Source organism: Eptesicus fuscus, chromosome 20 (assembly GCF_027574615.1).
Source record: "Eptesicus fuscus isolate TK198812 chromosome 20, DD_ASM_mEF_20220401, whole genome shotgun sequence".
Taxonomy (NCBI): Eukaryota; Metazoa; Chordata; class Mammalia; order Chiroptera; family Vespertilionidae; genus Eptesicus; species Eptesicus fuscus.
Window position 1 is genome coordinate 3,962,477 of NC_072492.1, and position 14,724 is coordinate 3,977,200.

General features: G+C 46.4%; 1 pseudogene; it reads left to right on the forward strand.

Moving 5' to 3' along the window:
- Positions 1-7,611: 7,611 nt before the first annotated feature.
- Positions 7,612-10,732, forward strand: LOC103300569 (phosphofurin acidic cluster sorting protein 2-like; annotated as a pseudogene).
- Positions 10,733-14,724: the final 3,992 nt, after the last annotated feature.

Consider the following 14,724-nt stretch of genomic DNA (forward strand, 5'->3'; position numbering starts at 1 on the left):
ACAATTAGGAGATATAAGAACCAGTTTTGAGCAGTAGTGAGCATCCAGGCCTTGCTGACTTCTTGGGATAGCTGTCAGCCCCCATGGTCAGTGGCTTCTCATCCTTGAAAAGTCTTCAGTCTCGAGGGTGGATGGAGGCCAGTTTCAGAGACTGATGTCCATTTGTGGTTAGGCATCCGATAAGGTAACATCCTTTTTAACACATTGGAGAGAGTCTTTAATTAATGTGTTTAAATAAACAAAACTCTCCTGGTTGTAAGTTTTGGTCTTTGAAGTCTTTGTCTCTTGGGAGTACTGTGAAATGAATGTAACTAATTGATCAGACCCTATAACCTTCTTGGTGGGTAGTTGATAGTAATGTAGGATGTCTGCTTTTAGTTTTCCTTATATTTAGAAAACAAAAAGATTTAAAAATCAGCAGTATTTTAAACAGAATCATAAGACTAATAATAATCTTCACTTCATTTAGTCCCATATCCATTTTTTGTTTATCCTGATTATTTGACAATATTTTAATGAATTCAGTATTCCTTAGAGTTCTTTACATCTTCAATCATTTCAAAGATATGATCTGCTTAGAAACCTGTAATTTAGAGTAAGTCAGAATCCTTTACATTGATTTTTCTAAAGATGTAACATATTTGAAATAGCATTTGAGTAAAACAATAACTATCTGTAAATGACAAAACAAAGTGGTGTGGTTATAGTTTTGGTTGTAATGCAATTGATAAAAAAACTTGGCTTTTTTTGTAAATAGTAACATCTCAAGGCAATAATTTTTGGAAAATAATTACTGTAAAATGATAGAGGATAATATAAAAACATATAAGTATATGTATATATTTGGATTCAATACACAATTTTAATATAAAAATAACAAATAATATGTAAGGGTTTAAAACATTGTTCATGGTTTCTTGTATTGAGCATTGGGAATAATTCATAAACTCTCAATGTTTGTGTCACAAATACCTGGAGTCCCACTGCCAGACGCCCTCACAGGGAACCATTCCTCTTGGCTGGTCTGATATCGCTGACACCAAGACCACTGTTACACCTGAGAGATTCCTATTTGAACTTTTCTTTGAATCTTTGTATGTTCCTTCCTAGGGCAGGTTGAAATCTTTAGAACAACCATTTTAATAAAAATAAGTGTACACAAATACTGCAATTATTTTTATTTTTTAATTTGACAAAGCTTCCCATGCAATTTCAAGTATATTAAGTAGGCCTAATTTAGTTTAAAAATGTCCCTTTAATAAAGAGAAAGAATAAATCCTAGAGGTATTCCAAGTTCCATTGGAATTACCTCAAAGTCATCTTTAGTTGTAAAAGTCTCTTGAAATGAGAACTGTGGGAAGAATGTCAAATATATGTACACAAAAGATTATACCATGGACGTTTTGTAAATCCAAGGAAAGCAAACACATACATATGGTAATAACTCTAAATAACTCATACTTACAGTTTTAATGTTTAAAAATTTAGTCCAGACTACAGAATTCACCTTAATATACGTAAGGTGAATTCTTTTAAGGCCAATAAATGATTATATCCTAGTATTACCTCTTGGAGGCTGAAAATTTACCACACATAACACATAGATGAACACATATAACATAAATAACATACACATAATTTGAATTACCAATTTTTAAAGAGAAAATAAAATAATTTTTATAAAGTTAAAACTGTCAGAGAATTTTATAGCCTGTACCACCTTTTACAAACCTTTCCTCAACTTTCACAAACCTCCTTATACATTCAGAAATAACTGTCCTTAGAGAAACTTACTTTTTTTTCATTCAGATATGACTCTCCACATCTCAAGCCTTCTATTATCACAACTATATGATTTCTTCCAACTTAACTGTAACTTTTAACTCTTAGAAGCCTTAATATCCAATGATCACCACAAAAGTGAACAACCAGCATTCCTTAGATTGAAGATGATGAACATATTTAAAAAAAATTATTGTTTTTAGAGAGGAAGGGAGAGTCACAGAAAGATAGAAACATCAATAATGAGAGAGAATCACAGATCGGCTGCCTCTGCACGCCCCCTACTAGGGGGAGGGGGTGTTTCAAAAATGCAAGGCAGGCATGTACCCTAGACTGGAATTGAACATGGCACCCTTCAGTCTGCAGGCCAAGGCTCTATCCACAGAGCCAAACCAGCTAAGACAATGATGAACATATTTTAATCACACTCTCACTTTCAAGAAACATACCTTCAACAAAGCACAAAACATTACACCAACAGCTCCAAATCCATTTTACAGACCTTCAGTAACAAAAAAACCCAAAAGCAGGTGAATTTAAGACTTGTCTAGCAATCAATGTTTCAGTATTTCATGTTATTTTCAAATATCTAGATATTCAATAACTTTCATTAAAACTTACTTAGTTAGAAAGAAATAGTTGAAATAAGCTAAAATAATGTGTAGATTATTTCTTTAGTTGGATAAGGTTTGTTGTTTATTTGTTTGTTTTGTTTTTGGATTAGATATATCTTCCAGAGATTTGTATTTTAAAAATGGGCTAGACAAGAGGTCTTGGGGAACTCAGGTATTTTCACTTCAAAGGTTCTGGGACTTCGGTTGCATAAAGCCAATTATCTACAAGCCTCTGAAATGAATAGGGAGCAGGGGCGGAGAGGCGGGGGAGGTAAAAGTATTTAGTGGGCTCTGAATTGTTTCTGGAGCTAAACTTCTGGCCCTGTGAAGACTTGTTTGTAAAACAACGATAGTCATTTACAAATCTCAGGGACTTGTTTGCCACCCAAATGTTGGCAAGGGACTGACAAATTCATTCATCCACTTTTTGAATATTTCTTTCTATTTGGGTACATTTTTTCTAGTTTCCAGAAAGCACATAGCATAGGGTCACCTCTGAGAGGTATAAAGGCTTTCAGGTATATGAAACCTTTAGGTCCATTTCCTTTGGGAATGGCAAAACAGGCCCTAGCTGCAAGATAGTATTAATATTAATGGTGCCAAACCTCTCTAATACCCACTTTATATTGCAATGGGGTCCTATAGCAAAACAAGATTGGATTTTTTCTTGAGAGCTCAGGGTCCTGTTTCTCCCATTTGGTGAATATGTACCCAAAAGAGGACTCTCAAGTCACTGTGGGCTACTTCCCCATCTACAGAGAGACATATGAGCACGCCAAGTGTTAAAGGAATCTCTGCACCTCTCTGGGCTGTTTGGGGCCATTCTGAGTAGGGTGGGTACCCTGTGAAGCAATCTCTCAGGCTCTTGTGGAATTTAATAATGAACAAAAGGTGATTATCAAATGTTTGGTCACCAAGATTAGTTTATTCTGGGGGTTTTTATTACTGAAGGTCTGTAAAATGGATTTGGAGCTGTTGATGAAATGTTTTGTGCTTTGTTGAAGGTGTGTTTCTTGAAAGTGAGAGTGTGATTAAAATATCTTCATCATTGTCTTAGCTGGTTTGGCTCTGTGGATAGAGCATTGGCATGCAGACTGAAGGGTACCATTCCTTTAAAATCATTATTTTTTTTCTTTTGGTTCAGTATTTGGTTCATTTATTCCAAATATATATAACTATCTGGCAAAAGCATATGTGGGCATCACTCATTTCATAAAAAAGAAAAATAAACCTTAACTATCAGGTGAATTGGGGTAATTTCATTAGCAAACTATATATATATATACATATATATATATATATATATATATATATATATATATATATATATATCTTACCTTATAATAGACAAATATGGAAATTGACCGCACCTTCGCTACGCCCAGGCCACGCCCACCAACCAAGCCACGCCCATCAACCACGCCCACCAGGAAACCGTTGCAGGGACGCTGGGGCCGGTGGCTTTCCGGGCCTTGGGCACCAGCCGGGTGCCTGCTCCCATCGCAGGGACCCGGCTGGGGTGCGGTGTGGCGGAGCCCATGGACCGGAAAGCCGCCCTGGGCTTTCTGGGCCTTGGGCGCCACCCGGGTGCCTGCTCCGAACGGCGGAGCCCAAGGACCAGAAAGCCGCCCGGGGCTTTCCGGGCCTTGGGCGCCAGCCGGGTGCCTGCTCCGATCGCAGGGACCCGGCTGGGGTGCGGTGCGGCGGAGCCCAAGGACCGGAAAGCCGCCCGGGGCTTTCTGGGCCTTGGGCACCAGCCGGGTGCCTGCTCCGATCACAGGGACCCGGCTGGGGTGCGGTGGAGCCCATGGACCAGAAAGCCGCCCGGGCTTTCCGGGCCTTGGGCGCCAGCCGGGTGCCTGCGATCGGAGCAGGGACCCGGCTGGGGTGCGGCGGAGCCCATGGACCGGAAAGCCGCCGGGGCTTTCCGGGCCTTGGGCACCAGCCGGGTGCCTGCTCCCATCGCAGGGACCCGGCTGGGATGCAGCGGAGCCCATGGACCAGAAAGCCGCCCGGGCTTTCCGGGCCTTGGGCGCCAGCCGGGTGCCTGCTCCGATCGCAGGGACCCGGCTGGGGTGCGGTGCGGCGGAGCCCAAGGCCCGGAAAGCCTTGGTCGCCAGCCGGGTGCCTGCTCCGATGGCAGGAGCGAGCTGACCTGGGGGTCTGCTCCTGCAATCGGGTCGCAGGGACGCTGGGTGCAGCTGAGCCCAAGGCCACCGCCCAGGGCCAAGCCGGGACCCTGAAAGAAGGTAGAAGGCAGTGGCCACAGCCAAGGCCTGGGTCTCTGATGGTGCCGGCAGAAAACTGGTGCAGGCAGCCAGGTGAATGAAGGTCTATTGCACGAATCTTCGTGCAAACGGGCTATTATATATATATATATATATATATATATATATATATATATATATATATATATGTTATTCTATAACATTCCCTAGTTGGAAGGAAACAGGTTTTGATTAAAAAGCAGGCATTTGCATAGAAGGTTTAGTCCGATGGAGAAAGCAATTAGTTGGGTGCAGTTAAGAACAAATAAAGTGGCCCCAGTATTTACAAGGTCCTTAGTGGCTTCCCACTTAATAATAATCTATTATTCTCCCAAACTATCAGTGAGAAGGTGAAACACCCTTAGAGCAACTCTATGCTTGTGTTTTTTCATTCCTTTTTCTAAATCCTAAATACGTTTCCCATAATCCTTAAAGTGGGCAGACTTCCCTACAGGAATTTTCTTACAAACCTTATTTATTAATTCTGTTGCTTTTCTCCAAGAAACCAGGCCTATATTAATTGGAACAGCCAGGATTACATATTCTATCAGTTAAATTTCTTTGTGATCCATTCAGGGCCATAGAGAAAATTGACAACAATTGCTGGTTCCTCTCTGGCTGAGTGCAGCTTTTCTCCAAAGGGAGCTGGTAGAATTCCTATTCTCATTTTTCCTTAAGTCAGTAGGGAGTGGTAGTGGAGGATACAGATTGGGAAGGAAAAGTACACATCTGCATAAGGAAGCTGAGAGAGCAAAAGATATAGTGGGCATTCTATAGAAGGGGGAGAATGGGGTGTTAGCATTTATTGGCTTTAGGAGAATTAAAAGATTAGTCTCTACAATTTCTCATTAATTTATTTTAAAAAAGAATTTTCTGTGCTTCTCCATAGAAGTTTCAAATTTCCAAATCAAGTTATACTTCCTATTCATTCAAACAGTTTCACTTTAGGGCCATTTTTCTAGATTATTTCCTGAAAAAAAAAATTAATTTAGGCACCCAAAGACAGCTGCATCTTGGCCATTTTTTAGTCGATATTTTCTAGTTAAATCTTCCCATTTCTGTAAAGCACTTGCAAGTCAAGTCTTCCTATCAGGAATATTAATGAGGGCTGGAGTCTGGGAGTTCCCATTTTTGGAGGCACAACTTCCCATGTTAATTATAGGTGTGTTTGTTTTTGTTGTTTTTTGGTGTTGTTTTATATCTGCACAACTGAGCAAGTTTTCTAGGGATCTTATGTAGTGGGTCAAAGTGTGCTGCTTATGGGTTGAGCTCCATGATGCTCACAAGCCTCTAGGCTCATTCAGCCCTCTTATGTGCCTCGGCTTCTCTCCCAGCTTTCTAAAACAACCTGAAGGCCTCTAACCTCTTTGGCTCAGTGGGTATACTGTAGTCCCTTAGAGGTCCTGGGTTTAATTCAAGGTCAAGGGCATGTATCTTAGTTGCAGCTTGTTGGAGTGTGTTGAGGAGGCAACCAATCTATATGTCTCTCTCATTCTCTCTCTCTGTATCTCCCCCTTCCTTCCAGTCTCTCTAAAAACCAATGGGAAAAATAGACTCAAGTGAGGATAAATAAATAAATAAATATAAAACCACAGGAAGGACTAGGAACACTGGTGGACCAAACCTTATCGGCTCTCCCACAGAAGAGCCAGCCAGTTGAATTACAGTTGACTTGGAATTCCCTATGGGGCTCCTGCTTGGCCTGAGGAATGACCTCTGACACGTCCGCAAAGATTCTTCATTGTTTAAGAACAAGGAGATCAGGTCAGAAAGACCACGTGCCTTGTTATCTTCAGAGCTGAACAAGTTCAGCTCTCACTTATACAGTGAAGGTTTTTTGCTCAGACTCTCAGAAGGCAATTCCAAATGAAAACCCAGAATTAAAAACCAGCCACCAATGTTTCCTCTTGTCTCTCATTAACCTTGGTTCTGTCAACCCTTAACCTTAGTTCTACCTTAAGGGTTTAAAACTACAGCTCAAATAAAGTCAGACCCCCTGCCATAAGCAAGGGAAGATTCTGGATATAAGAGACAACTTAGGCAAATTCACCTGACAGGCAGGGAAATGGCAGGCCCATTGGGCCCTTAGCTTGATCCTAGACTGGGTCTGTGTTTACAGGGGGTTCCTGTGTGAGCTTCTTTGGAATCCTGCCACAGAAAGCCAAGTAGATATCAATGCAACAGCATTCAAATCTGTGCAGAATATTTGTGAGTTTATTGGAGCCAAACTGTCAACAATTGCCAGAAAACAAAATCTCACTGTATTGAGGTGATGCTCCAGAGAATGGCAGTATTGCACCTTATGTTATACATACACTCAAAAGTGGAGATGTATATGGGGTACATGAAATCCATTGCTTAGGGAAGCAGGAGAAAGCCGAGCAGAGAAATCTTTGGGATTAGATAAAAAGTAAAGTGATAGGCACATGCTTCTCTTATACAGGTGCATACAGGGTAGTGAGCAATCAGCAATGAACTTAATAGCAATGAGTAGATTTATGATCTCTACAGAACACAGAGCAGTGCCTGTGCTTGGAGGTGTCCAGAAAAAGGAAAATTCCTTTGACATTCTAACGATATTTTATTGTAGATGCCAAAAGACAATAGACAGGCTCAGTTAAAGTAAAGATTGACCTTTGTCAGGGAAGATACTGGCCTAGCACATGACCACACACCATAAACTGCTTTTAGATAACAAGTTTTAATTTCAGGCCAACTTTGTGGTTAATTTAGGTCTCTGAGTTTGAAAGGCCACCATGCAGGCCTTCCCTGTGCTAGTCACAGATGAGCCTGTGACCACTTGTCATCCACTTTCTCCTTTGATCACTTGTATCCCATGTCTTGCCACCAACCATGCCCCTTCTGTCCCACCACAGGGGGAGAAACCATCAAGGACCTGTATGCTGCAAGCAGCTGCAGCTTCTTGGCCACCTGCGGGCCTGGCCCACATGCCCACCTGGCTCAACACCCCAGTACCCATGAACCTTTTCTGTACCTGGGAGGTATACTGCTACTACCACAGCTGTATTCCCAGGTTGTGCAGCCTGACTTTAAAGAAGCTGGTGGTCTTGAAGGAGCTGGAGAAGGAGCTAATCTCCATGGTGATAGCAGTAAAGATGCATGCATCCATGGGCATCTTGAGGTCCCATGAGATTGTGCTGCCCCCAGGGGACCAGTGGAGACCAACCTGGCACTGACCTTCTCCCTGCAATTCTCAAGAGAGAAGGCAACAAGCTACAGATCATGCTGCAGCAGTGGAAGTGCTATAACAACAGGATCATCCTGGACTACAAGACACTGGCCACAGGTGCCATCTGCCTGGCACTGAGGTGATTGAGCAACCCCCGAGGGTGGCCAGCTGCTGAGCCTCAGCAACAGCAGCCAGGAGTACTCCACCAAGGTGGCTAAGATCTGGATCTCCTCCCTGTCCAGTCAGCCTATTGACTATAAGGACAGGACCATGAAGGCCAGCCCAAAGGACAAGTCCATGGATAGCTACACGGAGGGAAATTCTTAGAGCTTCTCTAAGCTGGAGGCCAGCTGCAATGGCCCACAGAGGCAAGACCTGGGAGAAATTGATTTTGACTTGGGGCAGCCCAAGAAGCAGTAGCGATGCCTGCAACGACACTGGAAGCAGAAAGTCATGGCACTGTTTCCCAGATCCAACGTGTCAGAAGAGGTTGTGGATTCCAATCCAGATCCTACAGAACATGTCCCCAAGGTGGAGGAGGACTTGAATCTTCTTTATGACACTCTTGAGAATCCCTGCTACCGTGAACCAGACATGCAGGATGACGAAAGCATCCTCAGCAACCCCAAGCCCAAAACCAGGCAATACTTTGAAGGTCTGTCACACTCCAGCTGGCAGAGGGAGATGAGGAGCTAACACTGTGCCTGGAGGCAGAACGAGCCTCCTCGGCTGGCCAACATGCCCATGAAGACCCAGGGCCCAGGTGGCAAGCTGTTGAAAGACAGTGTCTCTGACTTGATGGCCTGAAGCACACCCACCACCAAGGTGGACAAGACATGGGTCTCCCCATCAAGCCAGCCCATCAACCACTTGGACAGTACCATGCAGGCAAGCACCAAGGTAGAGTCCATGGATAACTTCTCTGAGGGAGAACCTGAGATCCTTTTCTTTTAGTTGGAGGTAATCTACACTGCTGCCCACAGGCATGGCCTGGATGAAGATGACTTGGACCTGGAGAAGCCATTAGTAAGAAGGAGGTCCATTACCATGCAACAGAAGTACCAGCAGAAAGTTGCAGCGTGGCTGCGCAGGTTCCAAATGACAGAGGAGGTCCTCAACTTGGAACAGGACACTTAGTAGCAAGAACCCAATGTGGACAAGGACCTGGCACTTCTGTTTCACAGGCTGGTGAACCCCAGTGACAGTAGCTCAAACATGGAAGATGATGACCATCTCCTAACACCTCCCATGCCCGAGCTCATGACATACTCTGAACGCCTGTCAAGTGGCCCAGACTTGGAGAAGGATGACAGAGTCCTTGGCACCCCCAAGCCCAAGCCCAGGTTATACTTTGAAAGCCTGTCAAGTGACAGTGGCTCTGATTGGGTGGCCCAAAGCATGCTCAAAGCTGGGGAGCAGCAGGCACAGCTTGAGGACATCCTGGAGTCAGAGATCTCTGCCCACGACATGCTCAATAAGATGATGCAGCCGAGTGGGCACATCACCAAGACCAAGTCACTTGTCATGCCCTCCAGCAGCTTCACGGGGAAGTAGCCTGCCTGCTGGGTGTCTGAATGTGTTGTCCAATAGCCTGATCAAGGAGCGCTGCCCAGACCCACAGAGCCAACTGCAGATCTTCAGGAAGACCGTGAACCACCAGCTGAACCACATCCTCATCTCCAAAGACTGTCTGCCCAAGAGCATCATCCTCATCAACACCTCTGACAGGCAAGGGCAGTTCCTGTCAGACATCCTGCAGCAGCACACACTGCCTGTTGTGTGCACCTGCTCCATGGTTGATGTCCAGCAGGCCTTCAGATCCATTATTTCCTGGATGCAAAGATACTGCAACTGCAATACAGAGGCCCCAAAACCAGTGAAAATCACGGTGACAGGGGCTCAACACCAATTCAGCACCATGTTGCGGGTCTTTGTGGAGCAGCTATCCCACAAGAACCCAGACTGTCTGGGCTACATGTGCTTCCTGGTCATCCCGCTGGGTTCCCACCTTGTGGCCAGGTACCTGGGCTCCATGGATTACCACTACAACAACCTCTTCCAGGACATGGTCCGGCAGAACCTGTTCCACAACTTGCAGGCTCAGAGTGCTGTGCAGGACACACTGGACATCGTGTCAAGAATCACAGAATACATCACAGGGGCCAACCTTGTCCACCAGCTGCCCATCTCTGAGGCCATGCTCATCTCTAAGACAAAGAGCCCAGGCGAGTTGTCCTCACAGAAGTTCATTCCCTTTGTGGGGGCAGTGCAGGTTTGAAGAGTGGAACCATCTTTAGCCACATCTGGAGACACATAATGCAGTCCCCTCATGCTCCAATGTGCTTTTGTCCACCACCAGGAAGGCCTCACACACCCCAACCTCCTCCCCATAAGTGAGTGGGGGCCCATCCTTCTCCAGCCAGGGTGTTGGTGCTGAATTGATAGAGCTGCAAGTGGATTACTGGATGGCAGCCCAGCCCACAAACAGGAAGAGAAATGGGGAGAAGGAAGACCTGCCTACCACCAAAAACTCACTCCAATGCACCTCCCACTCTCTCCAGGTCAGTAGGCTGCCCTGCAGTGGGGAGGCCACAACAACATCCACAATTTCCATGACTTTACTCACCAAGGAGAAGAACAAGAAGGTGATATGTTTTCCCAAGAAAACCAAGGACAAGGACTTGGAGTCCAAAAGCCAGTGCATCAAGGGCATTGGCCACTTGGTCTGCTCAGCCAAGGACCAGCAGAACATGTTGCGGGTCCTCATCGATGGCGTGGAGTGGAACGACGTGATCTTCTTCCAACTGGTATCCCAGTGGTCCTCCCATGTCAAGCACTTTCCCATCTGCATCTTAGGACACAACAATTCCACCTTCTAGCCCTGCCCCTCCCCCTGCCCTTCAACCTGCCTGGGCCAAATCCAGGAGGACCCGGCTGTTTTTGTGTTAACATTGCAGTTTACTATGGGGACAGACCCTGGAAACACAAAGAGAAACCATTTTAAGTTAGAATGTGTTCATAACCTGGAAGCTAAGGGAGTTGCCCCCACTTGGATGTCCAAATGCTCTATTTAATAACCAGCACACTACTGGAGGTGGGAGGTGAGGCTGGCATTGTTGAGCTAGAGAATCATGGAAGATGTGTTTTGGCCTCAGGATTTCCAACACAGGGTTCTGGCCTTGGAGACCTTCCCTTCCTGGAAACCAGGGCTCTACTTAACCCTAAGAGCTGGCTCCAGCCTCTCCAGCCTGGGCCCAGACTCAGAGCTGGGCAGCCAGAGGCAAAGGGATGGCCTCCCTTTGGGGCATTCTGAGCAAAACACTGAGGCCAGTCAGCCCAGCCTTGGACCCCAGCTGCAAGGGCCCCAGCACCAGCCACCTATGGTTCCCAATGAATTTCAGCCTCACAAGGTGAAATTAAAAGTAGACCTGTATGGTGCAAACCTCCCAGGCACACTGGCTGGACAATCTGGTGCCCACCTTCCTGGGCAGTGACCCAACCTTCGTCCCTACCTCTTCATGTTATTACAGAACATTTTCTGCCAGCCATCAGGTGTTGGACCAGCTATTTATAAATTAAGCAACCTGCCCCTCCACAGCACAGTGGTCATATGGCCATTTGCTGGCTGTGAGCACTCAGGTACTGCATCTCTCTGAGTGTTTCTTTCTCTGAACAAGAGGTGAATTGAGCAAACACACATGGTTTTTGTAGGGTGTCTATGGGGTCTTCCTTGGAAAGCTTTCTCTGGGTGCTGCACAGTGGAGAGGTCTGCAGCAGAGGCAGTGGTTGTGCTAAATGGTAATTTTTCTTCCCCATGATGAAGGCTCTGCCTCATATGTGATTTTCCTCTGGGCCTTGGGCTAAGCTCTTTTCTCATTTGATAAAGAGATTGGAGATTCCATTAGGGGTCTCTGTCCTGGGTGAAGCCAGATCAGATAGGCCAGGGGTGAGCAGTGGGGCCCAGCGTCACTCAGCTATCTGAGAAGGGCTGGTTTGTGCTCATATATTCAGCAAATATATTAGAAGCCCTGCCAAGTACAGACATGACTCTAGGCACTGACCAAAATCCAGTGCACAGAGCAGACCCCAAGACTGCACTGCAGAGCTTCATTCTAGTCAGGATCAATTCAGAAACACTAGACTGCACAGGTTCATAGTGTCCACAGTACATTCGATGTGAAGATGACCTCCTGGCCTCTGCTACCTATGGCTACATCCTCCCATATTGTGAAGGGGACAGTGGACCTCTTTTCCAGCAGAAAATGTGAGTCGGCTTTGGATCCTGAAGCGAGTATGGTGATTGTGAATTCACGATGATGGTGGGATTTCCACAAGAGAACAGAGGTCTGAGGGCTTCGCCTAGAAAAAAAGATGGGAGACAAAGACCTTTGCATGTGGATTTGTGTGGTGTGGGCAAAGTGGGAGGTCAATGAGAGAGTGAGCCACTCGGAAAATTCATACCCTTCCACTCTTAATCCCAGCCCTGCCTGCACCCCTATCCAGGGACCATGCTCACTAATCTGGTGGAACCTCCTCAGTGGCAGCTTGGCAGGGGTACCTCACCCTGTGGGAATTGAGTTTCAGTGGGAGGCAACGAACCATACAGGACATCTAGTGAATTAGGCAGCATGTACGTGCAGGAGCCAAAGTCTGAGGTGATAGGAAGTTCCTGGGGTTCGTTTGCTTGCGCATTGGTCAGTATTCCTGAAGCACCTTCTGTGTGCCAATAAGTGACATGAACAGGGTGGACACCAGCCCTCTCAGTCCTAATGGAAGGGTCATGGGAGGGAAAAGGGACACTGAGAGAGCATGTCAGGTTCCTTCATTGATCCAGAGCTATCAGTAGGAGGGCTTTCTGCCAGCCCCTCCTGGATGACCAGGTGCATATGTGCCAGGACTTTCATACTGAAGATAGACAAGGAGTAGGTTTGGCTTCTTGATGGGCAGGAGCAGCAGGCACAGGACCCCAGGTTCTCTGAGTACTGATCTGGGATGGCCATGTGGAAGGAAAGGACAGCATCAGACCCTGCTGCCCACCTATCTCTCTCTCCAGGCCACCTCCTGCAACCTGAGAAGGGCTAGTTTGTGCTCATATATTCGGCAAATATATTAGAAGCCCTCCAGAATGTCCTAGCCTGATAATGCTGTTGGCTTCCAAAGAGCACAACTTCCCAGTTGCCACCTGTAAAACCAAGCCAACCGCCTCCATTCACAGCTAGAGCACCTGAGACAACTGAGGCTGAGAGAGGAGGAAAGTGGTGTGGTTGAGTGTGCCTTTGGAAAGCACATAAAAGCAGTGAGGGTGGTAATATATCCTCTTATTGGATCTACAGAACCAGCACCAGGACAAGATCAGCAAAAACCTCAAGAGGCAATGCCAGCCTAGTGGCCTCTCCAGAGCCACAGCCGGAACCTAGCCCAGCTTTCACTGAACTTCAAGAGACAGAAGAACCACCTGCAGCATTTGAGCAACTCACCCAGCTCCTGTGGGGCCTGTGCTGCCAGATCACTGGCTACAGCGAGTGTTAGCTGCCATGGCAGAGAGGGCAGCCCCACTCCCATTAAGATGCAGTGTTCAAAGTTTTGTGTTTATGTTACATACTAGAGGCCCAGTGCACGAAATTCGTGCACGGAGGGTGGGGGTGTCCCTCAGCCAAGCCTGCACCCTCTCCAATCTGGGGCCCCTCGAGGGATGTCCTACTGCCCATTTAGGCCTGATCCCGGCGGGATCTGATCCCAGTGGGATCGGGCCTAAACGGGCAGTGAGACATCCCTCTCACAATCCAGGACTGCTGGCTCCCAACTGCTCGCCTGCCTGTCTTCCTGATTGCCCCTAAATTGCTTCTGCCTGCCAGCCTGATAAACCCCTAACCACTCCCATGCCGGCATGATTGATGTCTAACTGCTCCCCTGCCAGCCTGTTTGCCCCCAACTTCTCTCCTCTGCCAGCCTGGTCACCCATAACTGCCCTCCAATGCAGGGTTGATTGCCTCCAACTGCCCACCCTTGTAGGACTGGTCCCTCTCAACTGCCCACCCTTGCAGGCCTTTTGCCTCCCAACTGCCCTCCGCTGCTGGCCATCTTGTGGTGGCCATATTGTGTCCAAATGAGGGCAGGATCTTTGACGACATGGGGGCAGCCATATTGTGTGTTGGATTGATGGTCAATGTGCACATTACTCTTTTATTAGATAGGAGGATAGAGGCCTGGTGCATGGGTGGGGGCCAGCTGGTTTGCCCTGAAGGGTGTCCTGGATCAGGGTGGGGTTCCCTTGGGGCATGGAGCGGCCTGGGCAAGTGGCCTGTGGTTGTTTTCAGGCCAGCCATGCCCCTGGCCACCCAAGTGGAGACGCTGGTATCTGGAATTTATTTACCTTCTACAATTGAAACTTTGTAGCCTAGAGTGGAGCCAAGCCTCCTGCTTGCTCCTTGGCCAGCAGCCGTTTCTATTTGAATTTCTTTACCTTCTATAATTGAAACTTTGATCCTTGAGTGGAGGCCTGAGCCCGCCAGAGTGTGTGGAAAGCTTGGCTTCTTCTGTTGCTGGGAAAACGCAAGCCTCCCTTCTGGTAGCCATCTTTGCTGGGGTTAAATTGCATACCCAGACTGATTGGTTGGTGGGCGTGGCTTGGCTGGTGGGCATGGCTGGTGGGCGTAGCTTGTGTAGCGGAGTTATGGTTAATTTGCATATTATTATTTTATTAGATACGATGCTTATAATTTTACAGTATTTTTATGATATTCAGTAACATACAGTGAATTGTAGAGAACATTGAATGAAATACTACTAAACATAACCTTAATTTAGATTCTATAAAATTTACCTCTAGACACCCTTGGAGCTTGGAGCAAGTCTGTTTTTCTGGACCCTG